The following is a 12,773-nucleotide window of genomic DNA, read 5'->3' as shown; positions in this document are numbered from 1 at the left end:
CTTGATTGTAGTCTTGCTGCTGGACAACTGATTGCTCTCACTCTGCTTTTAAATGGATAAGGAAAGTTAAGTCTTGTTCCTCTCCTTCCTTTCCTCATTTTACCTAACTGCTCTGATTCTACTTTCATAGTCCCCTAGGGATTTTAAACTACCTTGCATATCAGCAGCACTTTGATGTTAAATAGCATTACCAAGGTCATTCTGACAGAAGGATCAGGAGCAATCTGTTATGAAACCAAGTGCTCTGTTTAAATCTGTTTATTTCTGTTCTAAGTCTAGGTGCTTGGAGTTGTCATCATGACTCAGAGCAAAGTTGCAAAGCCCCAGTTCTACAAAAAGATTAGTCACTTTGTTTTTTTGCACTGAGCTCTCTGAGTCAGTTTCACATTGTTGCACAGGGAGTACCTGGGTACATCTACAAATGGTGAAGGTAACTCTAGTGCACATTTCTGGAAGAAAGGCAGACTCTTTGTACCTGAACAAACAATTGACTAGGCCTACTTCAGTATCCCCAGGTCAGAAGTTGGCTTCAGGATGAGAAATGATAACAATATCAGTATTGATTCACATGTTTTCCTTTATCCAAGAAGAAACTTAAGGGTTATCACTCTGAGATTAATACACTGGAAATGCTAAACAATCAGTTGAGCTGTGCTCTCAAGTCATTAACTGCTTCAAGGATTATACATTTAGACACTAAAAGATTTGATTGAAAGTACAAGAAATCAGTGCTTGGAAATGTCTTTCACTTTTTACACCTTGGTAGAACATGATTTTAACAAAACTGAGAACTAGGTTTATACAATTAGGTCACCTGCTTTACTTGACTGTACAGTGATTCTACATATAACATGATCCTAAACAAGTGACTCACTTGTGTAGACCCTGGGCTACATTTTCCCTTTCACACAGACACATGCAAAGGACATTTATATGTGTGGATAGGAAAGGAAGGAGAAGGATAATGACCCAATCCAATTTTAAGTTATGACAAATTAACACTGCTCTCTCCAAGGCCATTTTGAGTTAATTCCACCAACATGAGGTCTGAATTCGCTCCCTTCTCCTAACAGTATGTTCACTATCTTGTCATAAAGGCCTGTATTTTTCCCCCCTTCAGACCACTTGCTGCATCCAAATACGTTCCGAGTGTAGCATATAAAAGAACAAGGAGGTGATCTTATCTTCATTCAAGCTTAATTATTAATAATTTAATGTTATTAAATTATTTTGTAAGAAATATAATGGCTATTAAAATTTCATTTATTTTCTGAATAAAACAGCCTTCAAATGCTTCATCAGTGCATGAAGGACGGGCAACAAACAACTTCTTCAGCATACTTCTCTGCCACTTGTTCAGATCCTAACTTAATAATGTGCCCTTAAATATGTAAATATGAAGAAACACAGGGGTATTATCTGTTGTACACATTCTTAAAACTTATTTATGTCATTTACAAAAGTAATATCAAGGGTACAAATAATCATCTAAACCACAAACAAAAATATAAATGCTTTAGGAATATATTCTATCACGGCCATTGCAGTTTAACAGCGGTATTTTGAGTCACAAATTCTATAAATCTATTCAGGACATTTATTTGTAAGACTGAATGAAATATAGTTTCATTACATCATACACATACAACACTCGTATGCTGAAGGGGCTGACATCCAATGCCAGATTCACTTTGCAACATTCAAAAACAATTGAAACTTGGCACACGAACACTTTAAATATGAAGTAAGAAACAACAACAGAACATTAGGTAAGATTTTGAGGTCTTCTCAACACTACTCTTTCATAAACTGTCAGGAGATGAGAAATGCATTGCTACCAGGAGGAGTGTACACTTTATCATCAGGGTTTAGAAGTGGCACTTTATTTCAAAATACATCAAATGCTACTCTAAAAAGAGAGGTAAGCCTATGTTAATCTATGATGAAACGTGTAAAACAATCTGAGACTTACCTGCCCTGTATTAAGTGTTATTATGCTGCATACTATATACATATACAGAGAACTAACACAACTGCCAACATTACGTAACAGAATATCCCACCACTGAAATAACAGAAGGGAAGCTTTGCAAGGCATTAAGTGATTGATTTTTCACTGATATAACATACTTGCACACACTTTTTCCTCTCCTCTCACCCAAAAATTGTTAAACAAAAATAAATCAGGCTGTGGATACACAGGAAAGTTACTCTGTTCTCCAAGATGAATCAGTACCAAGAAGCACTGAATTAATCTTTACTGTCGTATTAAGTCACATATAATACAAAACAAATCATAGTAAAGATGTTGCAATTACCTAAAAATGGAGTTGAGTTGTAGATAATGCTTCTTCTGAGAACATCATTAACTATGGGTAATAATATTATGGAAGTTCAGCAGGCTGCTGTTTGCTCACCAAACACATGGTACTCTAATCACAAGGACAGTAAAGATCAGATCTACCAGTTTTATGATATGGTTGCACCCTCCAAAGTGACTTCTAGGGTTCATGTAAGCATGGGCATACTGTAATGGTGATAATCATGATGAGGGCAATTATTCCACCTGTATTTCATTTTACACAAAGTGATAAAAAGTAAAGCTTGGCAAGCTTCAAAACTTCGCAGTAAAAATTACACCCCTTACAACAGAATTTCAGGAGACAGAACAAGTATTCAGAGAAAATCTCCTGTTGCTACAGTTTATTGCAACATATTTTTTCAGGCTTTATCATCACCTATTGCATTTTATAACAATGTTTTGTTTCTTTGAAAGTGACTTGTGAGTCTGTGAAAACTCCTTCTGAAACAAGGGTAGGTGCATGGATCATGCAGTCTGGAATTCCAAGTCTCATATTTAAAACTGAATTGCACAATCTATATTTGTGAGCAGCTATTTGCCCAAGCATTCCTACAGCCTAGAATTCACAAATCGATATCTCCTCCTGTATTTCCTCTTGTACTGACAGGTGTGTAATCTGTCCCTTAAACATACAGTTCAGGTAAAAATGCTCTTAAAACATCACTACAGATGTGAAAGTGTAACTGTCTGACACTGAAATGAGTATTTCCAAGGTCTGCTATCCTATCTGCTTTATATTTTCCTCCCTCATTAATGAAGGAAGAAAATAAATACTACTCAGCACAGATGTCACATATAAGTACTGTTGCTAGCAAGTTCAGAATTGTAAATGCTTGATTCTGAGTAGATTACAAAAATGATTAACATCTTTAACCATTAAGAACAACGGACCTTTGCACTGCTGATCTAATGGTAACAAATGAATACTTCAACCTTTATCATTTGCAGGTAAACCACTGCCGATGTAGAAGATCAGTTGACTAAATCCATTATAAGACATTGTAGAGTTTGATTAACTGATCAGATTTATTTGGTTATTACTACATTTTTTATTTCATCACACAAGAAGAAACTATTTCTGTTGGTTTATGTCAGTACAACTCATGTTTTGAAAACAATCACCAAGAACTCAGCTTTGTTTCATATGTTACTTGATGCAGATCTAGCAAGGCCAGCAATGATCAAATCAGACTCAGTACTTCGAAGTCATGTAGATGTTTCTGATATATTCCCTACACTGCAACAGATTTACTTCTAATTTTTATGGGATAAGTGAATGCCCAAGGAACAAGCATGAACTTCAGATCTGGCAAGGAAGTAGGATCCCACCAACAAACAACAAATGAGCAAATAAAGCAAATGCCTAACACACCAAGCACCAGTTGGAAGAAAAAGCTCCTTATGGAAGTTGTATGGTGTTCTTGCATTCTACTGTACTATCACACCATCCCTCCTGAGAGCAGCACCACAAGCACTGCACTAACGAGCAAGCCTTGAAGAAGCGTTGTCTCCTTCCACGAACAAGTAAAGAAGTTGAGGGAAACTGGGTTGGAAGTAAACATGCCCATCATTTTCCTCCTTCCTGTGTCAGCAAACAGAGCTGACTGGACAGGAGAGAGAGAACATGCTTCATCTGGCAAAGGGCCGACAGCATACTCCCCACTTGTGCAATGCTACAGCTCAGGGGAAATATGATTCAGAGGACTGAGTCATAATTTCTTTTTGAGCTCCTTCTGAAGTGGTGAGGCTGTTTTGTCCCATTCCAAGAACGGGACAAGCAAAGCTTCCATCTCATCCTCAATTTTGAGATGTGTCAGGGAGATCAAAAGCGCTAACTTTGCAAGGGACAGCAACACATGATTTTCTACTCATCATTACTTCACTTTGCAGTAATTAAGACAGTTATATTTTACAACAGTGGAGGGGGAAAAAAAAAAGAACAAAAAAATCATCCACTGCTAACAAACTGAAACAGCAAAAACATTATCTGTGTTTTCTAAAATGTCTGCATTGTCCTGCTACACGGTTGAGATAATTACATACCACATGTAGAGAACTGTATCAATCGGCCATCAAATAAGCACTAACAAAGATTGTAAATATCCAACATAACAGTGCATTATAATTTAACAGCTTTGGAATTTTAACTTCTAAAATAGAGGGAGGGAAATCGTCTGCTAAAGATTATAAAATAACTCACTTAGAAACAATACTGCAATTCATTATGGATTAAAATAGGACAGTAATTTATGGTATTGTAAACAATTAAATTTTAAATCCCATGTCAGAGGGCAGATTGTAATCAATCTAATTTATATTGTAAAAGCTTATACTTGTAAATACGTTCAATTATGATAAGTTGAGAGATTGAAAACATCCTCCTTTAGCTGCACCACAATGTGTCTTTGTTCTACTGTTCCAGAGTCCCCTAAACAGGGAAAACATTGCTAAGCTTCCTAAATCATTCCCACTAAAGATAATGAATAATTGTTTTTGTAATCAAGGACTACAGAAATACCTCAACTACCACTATGCTGCTGGCCATGACAGAAAAACAGACTGATTCCTAAATGGTGACGTGTTTCCCAGCAACCTCTTTGAAACAATACTGAAAGCATTATGGAATAGGTTAAAACTCTAGCAAATTGTCGCAAAACTCTACAGAGCTTAACGCTAATATGCAATGTAGGACAGGAGAGTGATGATGATCAGAAGGCACTTCTCACTTCAGATCACATTTGTGTTGGCTTAAAAAGAGAAGATAACACTAGATGTGGCTCAGAAGGGCCATGTATACTATGAGTTCTATTAATTCTGTTACACTGAAAAATGCCTCTTGCAGCTGTATTGCACTGCTATGAAGTAGTCTTTCTGTTAGTACAATGCATCATTATTTGAAGCCCTACAATTCTTTGAGGCATCTCCATGTCAACAAATTCATGCAGCAACCAGAAAAGTTGATTTGACCATCTTCGTCTGTACTCTTCAATTTACATATATATGTGTATACACCTATACACTTCTAATACTCAATATCACAGGATTGTACTGAATTTCAGTGAAAACTTCTCTATTTTTAGATGACCCCATAAAAATAATTTGATTAAAAAGAAGTTTAAGTTACCCAACCCTAGCGGTAGTTCACAGATCACTAAAAATAATCTGTTTCACAAACTGAATATTACTGAGGCATTATAGATCAATGGTTCAGCTTTCCATGCAAAGGATGGTGTGTGTGTTTTTTCTTCTCTCCAACAGATCACAGAAAAGACACAAGTCTGATTTGCCTTGTTTACTTTACATTTCTCTTCAAGGCTATGCACATGCCTGAGATGTTCAGCAAGTCACTACCTTTGTTATCAAGCACAACAGTACAATAGATTCCACACTAAGGCCACCAGTTCACATTATGTGCATTTTTGTGGTTTTACTTTACACTAACTTTAAATTAGTCCCATAGATTAAATATTAGCAGCTGGAGCTCATTATGGCTACATCTACATTAACAAGAAATACAGAACAGTACAGCAGAATCTGCACAGCCAACAAACCAGTGTTGAAAACTTGATGTTTACCGAACACACATTTGGCAGTTTACCTGATATCATGCAGTACATTAACCGTGCTAATCTATAGCAGCTTCAGGTCTTATTTCATCAGCAAGGAATTCAGCTTGCGTACTCTGAGACCATGCCAGATCACAAATCAAAACAAGGTGATTAGGGATAAATGAGAAATTAATTTTAAGTTCACTTAAAACACTAATGCACAAGGGCTCCAAAAATACCACCTCCGATTTCATGATGCTGACCCATGATGTCAGAGACAGATGGTGGAATTATGACAGCGGAGGTTGAACCTTTCCACCGATATCCCATTACATTTTGTTGCTGCATAACAGATGGCAGCAGTGGAGCAGTCTGACACAACACCATCTGACGTGGAAGTGAGGATGAAGCAAAAAGGCGGGATTGAATTCCCCCATGCAGGAAAAAAAAATGGCACCCACTGCCACTCATTGACACTCATGGAGACCAAGCAGCAGGCGTGAGCACAGAGAGGGGTGGGTGATACTTCCCAGCAGTTGTGGCAGTGGGGCCCCTTCACTGGTGCAGATGCTCTGAGTGAGGCGTACAGGCTCTTGTTCATGGCTTGTAAAAATGCACAGCTAATGGTGGTGACTACGTTGGAAAATAGTGTTTTGTAGCTGAGATTGTGCTCAATCAAATGGTGGTTTTGTGTTCTTCATACCTGCTGTAGTTTCCAGCGAAATAAATAGAAAGCATTGCTTTCGGAGCAATGTACATCAATACACCTCAGTCATGCTGCTGAAATTCATCTTAAGATTCATCAAAAAAGAAATTCAGTACACACAATCCAAGACTTCCCTCTTCAAAAGCAATCGCTTAGTCCTAAAATGCTGGTGCAGACAAGGCCTTTGCAATCCATGCAGACAGCAGTTCTGTTCTGCACTCCACCTATGTTTCCTTGCAAGCACTATGAGATTACTTTGTATAAGGCAGGCACTGGATTTCAGAAAGGTCATGTTTGTGAAGCAGAATATCATTTACTAAAGCCTGTGTCATTCCTTGTTCAAGAGCATGAAAATATATAGAAAACCACTTCTTTACTACCTTGTATGGACTCTACCACCTGTAGTGAGACAAGACTGTGCAAGAGAAATGTGCAAAGCCACTATCATCCTTTCCTCAGACTGCATCAAAATGGCTTCATATGGTGAGGAGCACATGCACTCTCACTCTGCCTTTTCCACATACTGGATGTTGTAGTTGCTATGAATTGTTTGTTGTCTGAAGAAGACTAAACTCTAAGCTAGCACTTATTCTGCAATAGAGATTAGCCATGTTGTTAAGAAAATAGTGAGGTTAAAGCATTTCATTGGGATGCAGGTCCAGCATCTTTGGAAGTTAGTTATGCCACCTCTGTATGAGAAGAGGAGGCATTTCTGAGCTGTCAGTCATAGATACTGCACAAGGAAAATACCAGCCCAAACTCCCCAACAGAAAGTTCAGATTCAGCTGAAGAACACAACAGGTGAGAGAAACAGCCTCTGCATGGAAAAGGGTTTACATGCCAGGATTCCTAAATTTAAATGACCTCTCCTCTTCTAAGAAGTACTTTAATAAAGTTCAGGTGGTCTCCTGTTACTCCATTACAAGATACCCCAGTTCTAACTAAACCTGACTTTACTCCATGGTATTTATCAGAAAATACAATAAATCTAAATTAAAATCTAGCCCATTAACAACAGTGCATTCTAATGTTTTTCCTCTAATTCAGTTGTTCATATGCAGTTAAAAATGAATGCCCTTATATAGAGAAGAATGATAATTCAGGCACAGTTCAGAGAGCCCACAGGAATTACTTGCAGAAAATTGTTTCTATGACTAGCACTAAGTTAAACATCCCACATCTCACTGTGAAGATGAGATGTAATTCTTTCCCTCTTGTATCAAGAAGAAGGGACAGTTTCTGTCAATTAGAAAATAAAGTAAGGAAGCTTAGTGCTGCAACATAAAACTGCATGAGGAAGAGTCAGTTCATTCACTGTGGCTGTCACTAAAAACAAGTACATACACACTCATTCCTGGAGTGAGATATTGCTGTAGAAATTCAGATTCAGACTAATCTGACCTCCAGCAAACAAGTATTGATGCTCAGAGGCTGAAGCTTTCACCAGAAGATGTAAATACATCAGACAAAAATGCACTTGAAAACTTGTATTTTCTACCTTTATTGCTACATAACTTCAATCCGGAGAAACAAAATACTGGCAACCTCATTCATCAAAACAAAACAATAAAAAACTGAAAGGTAAATAGATATTTAACCTAAAGATTATTACAATAATTAGAGATGGTATCATCTAGTATAATGCTGAACCTTCTCATTTTTAAACCGCTTAGAGGTCATTTAATTAGACCTCCACTTTTTCTTTTCTAAAGTCAAAGAGTTAAAGACATGCTGTCTAACCTGATCACTGAACACTTTTCCTTTACTACAACAGCCCTGTACACTTACTAGATGGCACAAACTATACCACGTTTTATTTCCAGTTACATAAATGAATACCTTACATTTCTGTTCCACTCTTATTTTTCCAAAGGCCATCTGTGAAGCCAGTGAATAAACTCTGGTTGCTTAAGTATTTTCCCTGTCTTACTGAGTTGGACATTCAGCCCACAACTGCATTTCAAAAAAGGACACATCTATGTTTCTCTCACTAAACCAGTTGCATAATATTCCACATTATCTCCAAGCTCTCACCACTAAATAACCCAAACAGCAAATAGCAACTACCCATACATAGGAAAACAAATAGGCAGAATAATCTTACTATTCATTCCTGATCCAGTGAGAAAGTGTTTTGCAAACTTGAGCATATGCATTTGAAAAACAGCATTCTGTGGTTCTTTTCACTGCATGGTGTCACTATCCCCAGTTATACAAAACAGTAAAGAAATGAGGAGTCTGAGCATTTTCTGTAGACAATTACACGCTAGGATTAGATAGATGGTGAAAGGAATATAATGGAACGAGTAAACAACCAGACCTCCCTGACCAGAGAGGTGCTGAGCACCCACAGTTCCCTCCAGATTAAACTGGGCACCTCTCTAATACAATCACCTTAAGTCTTTGTACCTATAAATCTTAAAATCAAATCTAGACATTTTCATAACAAACAGAGGTTTGGTACCATATTAACCACAGCAAGGAAATCTGAATGCAGGACTTATGGCCTCGTGTAATTTATGCCCGGAAAATGAACAATTAGGGGACTCAATTCAGTGGATTCTACAGATCTGTAGGGCTAAGGGAGCCCTCAGGTTGGCTATTACAGTCATCTTTACATAACTCTTGATACCACACATAACATCTTAGGTTCATAATCTCTAAAAGCGTTTATCTTCAAAATTACTCCATGAAGGAAGTGAGGAACTTTGGTCTCTATTTAACAGCTGAAGAATTGAAGAAGGCAAACAAAGCAAATCACCCAGTCTAATACTATAATGTGATGGAAAGTACAACAACAATATGGCTGGCCCTGCCTTCCCACCAGTTGTTCAATCACTGCTTCAAGCTGTGACTTTGCATTTCTCTGCACCCAAGAATGTAAGGCAGAAATCTAAGAAAGCCTGGAATTCCTGATCCATGCCATAAACAGGTGTTTTTGTGCTCTAAACATAGAGAAATATCCTTTTGTTTTCTTATTTGACTGACACAGGGTGAGCAGGAAAGTTTCCCTGTTTGCAGAATAACCCAACTACAATCTATTAACTTAAAACCATTATTCCATTTGATTTCTTGAGTTTACTTTGCCTTTTGTGTATATCACACTACACCCGTGCTGAGAACAAACTGCTAAGAAGTTAAGGACAGCAGCCTACATAGGAACCATAATGAGAAAATGAGGCTTTTAAAGGAAGAGTTTGAGCCAGAAATAGCTACTTACAAGAAATACTAATTCACAAATGTGGTTCAAACATTTAATAAGACGTTGGAAACGTACACAGATTTACAATTGCCAAAAGAGCATAACACAAAAACCTGAGAGCTACCGAGCTTAGCTTTCACTCAGTATACTTTGTTACAGTGATCTGATAAATGCTTCTGCAATATTGTTGTATAGTTGGAATAATACAAGCGTACAGTTGTAACTACGGAGTAAACAGATAGCCAGAGGATATCTAAGAAAAGACTCACCAGTGCGGAGACTTTCAGTTGAGATGGATGCTCACCAATATCAAAGCACACCACAGAAACTCCACAAAGAAGCAACCTCCAGAAAGAGATGCTGCCTTAGTGGTGGTCGGCCCTTAAATGGTCTAGGAGAGGTGTAGCCAAGCTCCACCCCTTCCTGTAGCACAGTTGAATTACCTTCACCTGTGCTCCCACAGCTGACTCATGGCTTGCCTCAGGTGGTTAATCAGAGGTTCAGGCTGTGATCAACAGTTTCCCTTACAATTGTTAGCCTAAAATTCCACAGAGAATTTCCTTTCCATTTTATGTCATGTGCCATACTGAACTAAAATTGTGTTTTCCTACATTTATTTATTTATTTGCCATTTTTTCAGGTTATTACTCTTGCAGGAAAGGTTAAGATGTGCATAATACAGGCTGGTGATAAGCAGAAGTAACCAGCCACAAGTCCTGCAACATTGTGTGCAAAGCCATTCACCTTTCCACATTGTAACCGAATGAATAACATTGTTGTTTGGAATTGTGGGAGACACCCGCAGGAACTCCTCATTGGCTCTCAACATTTCTGCAACAAATGACATACGGCCCTCCTTTGGCTCCGCACAGAACAAGTACCAATCTCTCCATTACTTCATATTATAGACATTATAACTAATTACAGAAACTATAATGAAAACAGGGGCTCCGGATTCCGGGGTTTTACAGTACCCACCTTGGTAGGGTAGAAAGAGAAAGTAAATGAAAGACAAAGCGAACATACCTCCAGAATTCAGAATGACAGGTTCTTCTGGTCCAGCAAAGATCAAGAGACACAAAGAGGGGATCTTGATTTCCCTTTGCAATTGCTGGAAGACAAATGAACCGCGGTTAAGGAAACACTTAATGCATGGGCAAGGCTGGTTTCTGTAAGTAAAACTAAAGAATATTGAACTGCCTCCACGTAACAGCGGAGCACTGACAGTGCAAACCAAACTACAGCTATGTGCTTAACTGGTAAGGTACAGTGAGTTGGAAACCTACGAACGTTTGTGAGAGATGCATCAAGGAACTATGTTTAATTGAAAAGAAATCAGGTGATGTTCTTACATCCCCTAATAATGGACGCTGAGAAAGCATGAGCACATTAAAGATTAGTATGCAGTTTGGGGAACTGTTTCCCAGTAGTCGTATATGGAAACATGGATCATTTAAGTTCTGAGGAAGGCGAAGCACTCTTCTCAGCCAAAGAAAGCCCATCAGAAGAACGGCCCTATGGTCTCTGTCATTCACTGCCCGCATCACAAGTGGCTCCTCCCAACCCCAAATCCCATCCTGCAGGATTATGCACACATTGCTTTCTGAACTCCTGAGGGAAAACGCTGCAGCGTAGTAGCAAAAGACTTGTATAAAGATCATAAAAGGCTGATGCATTTCTGTTTACATCCAGAGATGGCCTATTTGGAGTCTCTGTTAAACAAGCCCAGCAGTGGATGACTGAAAAGTAAAATCCACACACTAAATAGAAGCCCCGGAATTCTTCTTTTAATGGTTTTCTCAATGGACTGAGAGAGAACAGAGAAGTACAAACAACGAGGCATCTGCCATCAATAAAGCAAGTGCGAGGCTTGGCACGCCAGCTCCCAGTCTGAGCTGCCGGAGTCTTTCCCCACATCCGAGGGGAAGAACGCAAGAAAACACAGAGCGACTTCTCCAAGAACGTAACAAGTGTGTGGTGGGAGCCGGTGCCAGGCACTGCTTAGAGCTGTCAGCGAAGCGGGCACAGAGCAGCCCTGAGAGCAGAGCAAGAGCTCTGAGCGGGGCTGCGCGCTGAGGGAAAGGCCGTTCTGAGCCCACCGCACACCGAGCACTGAGCGCAGCACGGGCGGCACTCCGCGCTCCCCACGCACCACGGCGGGCAGGTGAAGGGCGAGAAGCGGCTCCGCACCCTGAGGTACTTTATTTAAACGGCGGATCCCGAAGGCACCGATCACAGAGCTTCGCACCTGTCCGTGCTTTCGGACACCGCAGCCAGAGCAAAGCGTCCCGCCGCGGGGCACGGGGCAGCCCATCACCACGGGGCCGACAGGGCGGCTCCGGCGGCCCCTCATAGCGCAGCGCTGCGCTCCGCTCGGCTCAGCTCCCGCGCCGCCACACTTGTTTACTTCCTTGGCGGCGCGCACTCCCCCGCCCTGGCCCCGCTGCTCTCCGCCACCGCCCCGCGCGCCAGACGCGCCTCGCCGACCAATCAGAACCACCGCCGGCCGCGCGGGGGGCGGGCACCTTTTGAACGGGAGCTGGGGGGGAAGGCGGTGCCGCCTCCCCTTCCCCTCGGCCCGAGGACGCGGCCGTTCATTGGACGAGCGCCCTGCCCGTCTACCCGAGCCCCGCCTTCCGTTTGACTCGCGCCGCCGAGCTCCCGCGGCGCCCCGCCCCCGCCTCCCGTAGCCGTGTGTGTGAGGCGCCGATTGGGCGCCGCCCCGCCGCTCGGCTCCCTCCCGTCGGCGCCGGCCCCGCCTCCCTCCCCACGCACCCGTCCTCGGCGCAGGAAACGCCCCGCCACGCCGCGGACGGCCCGAAGCCCCCGCCGACTCCCGTTGGCCCGCGGCGCCGTCGCTCCGCCGAAGTCCCGCCTCCCCCGGATAGAGCGCGACGAAGCCCTCCCCTAGGCCTCCTCCGATTGGCCCGTTCCGCGACGGCCGCCGCTCCCCGT

At 41.1% G+C, this 12,773-nt stretch overlaps 1 protein-coding gene across 2 annotated transcripts in view; it reads right to left on the bottom strand.

Moving 5' to 3' along the window:
* NXT2 (nuclear transport factor 2 like export factor 2) overlaps positions 1–12,728 on the bottom strand; it is a 68,725-nt gene extending 55,997 nt beyond the window's left edge. The window contains exons 1-2 of one of the 2 annotated variants that reach the window (XM_072334306.1): positions 12,594–12,728; positions 10,845–10,929 (exon numbers count right to left, since the gene is read on the bottom strand). The gene's annotated coding sequence lies outside the window, so the exon portion shown is untranslated. Of the gene's footprint in view, positions 1–10,844; positions 10,930–12,066; positions 12,201–12,593 lie in introns of those variants that run through there. The other variant, XM_072334307.1, reaches the window with a different exon arrangement.
* Between the last annotated feature and the right edge of the window lie 45 nt (positions 12,729–12,773).

The sequence above is a fragment of the Excalfactoria chinensis genome, chromosome 4 (genome assembly GCF_039878825.1).
Source record: "Excalfactoria chinensis isolate bCotChi1 chromosome 4, bCotChi1.hap2, whole genome shotgun sequence".
In the NCBI taxonomy this organism is placed as follows: Eukaryota; Metazoa; Chordata; class Aves; order Galliformes; family Phasianidae; genus Excalfactoria; species Excalfactoria chinensis.
Note: the sequence above shows the minus strand (reverse complement) of the source record. Positions and strands in the feature narration are given on the sequence as shown.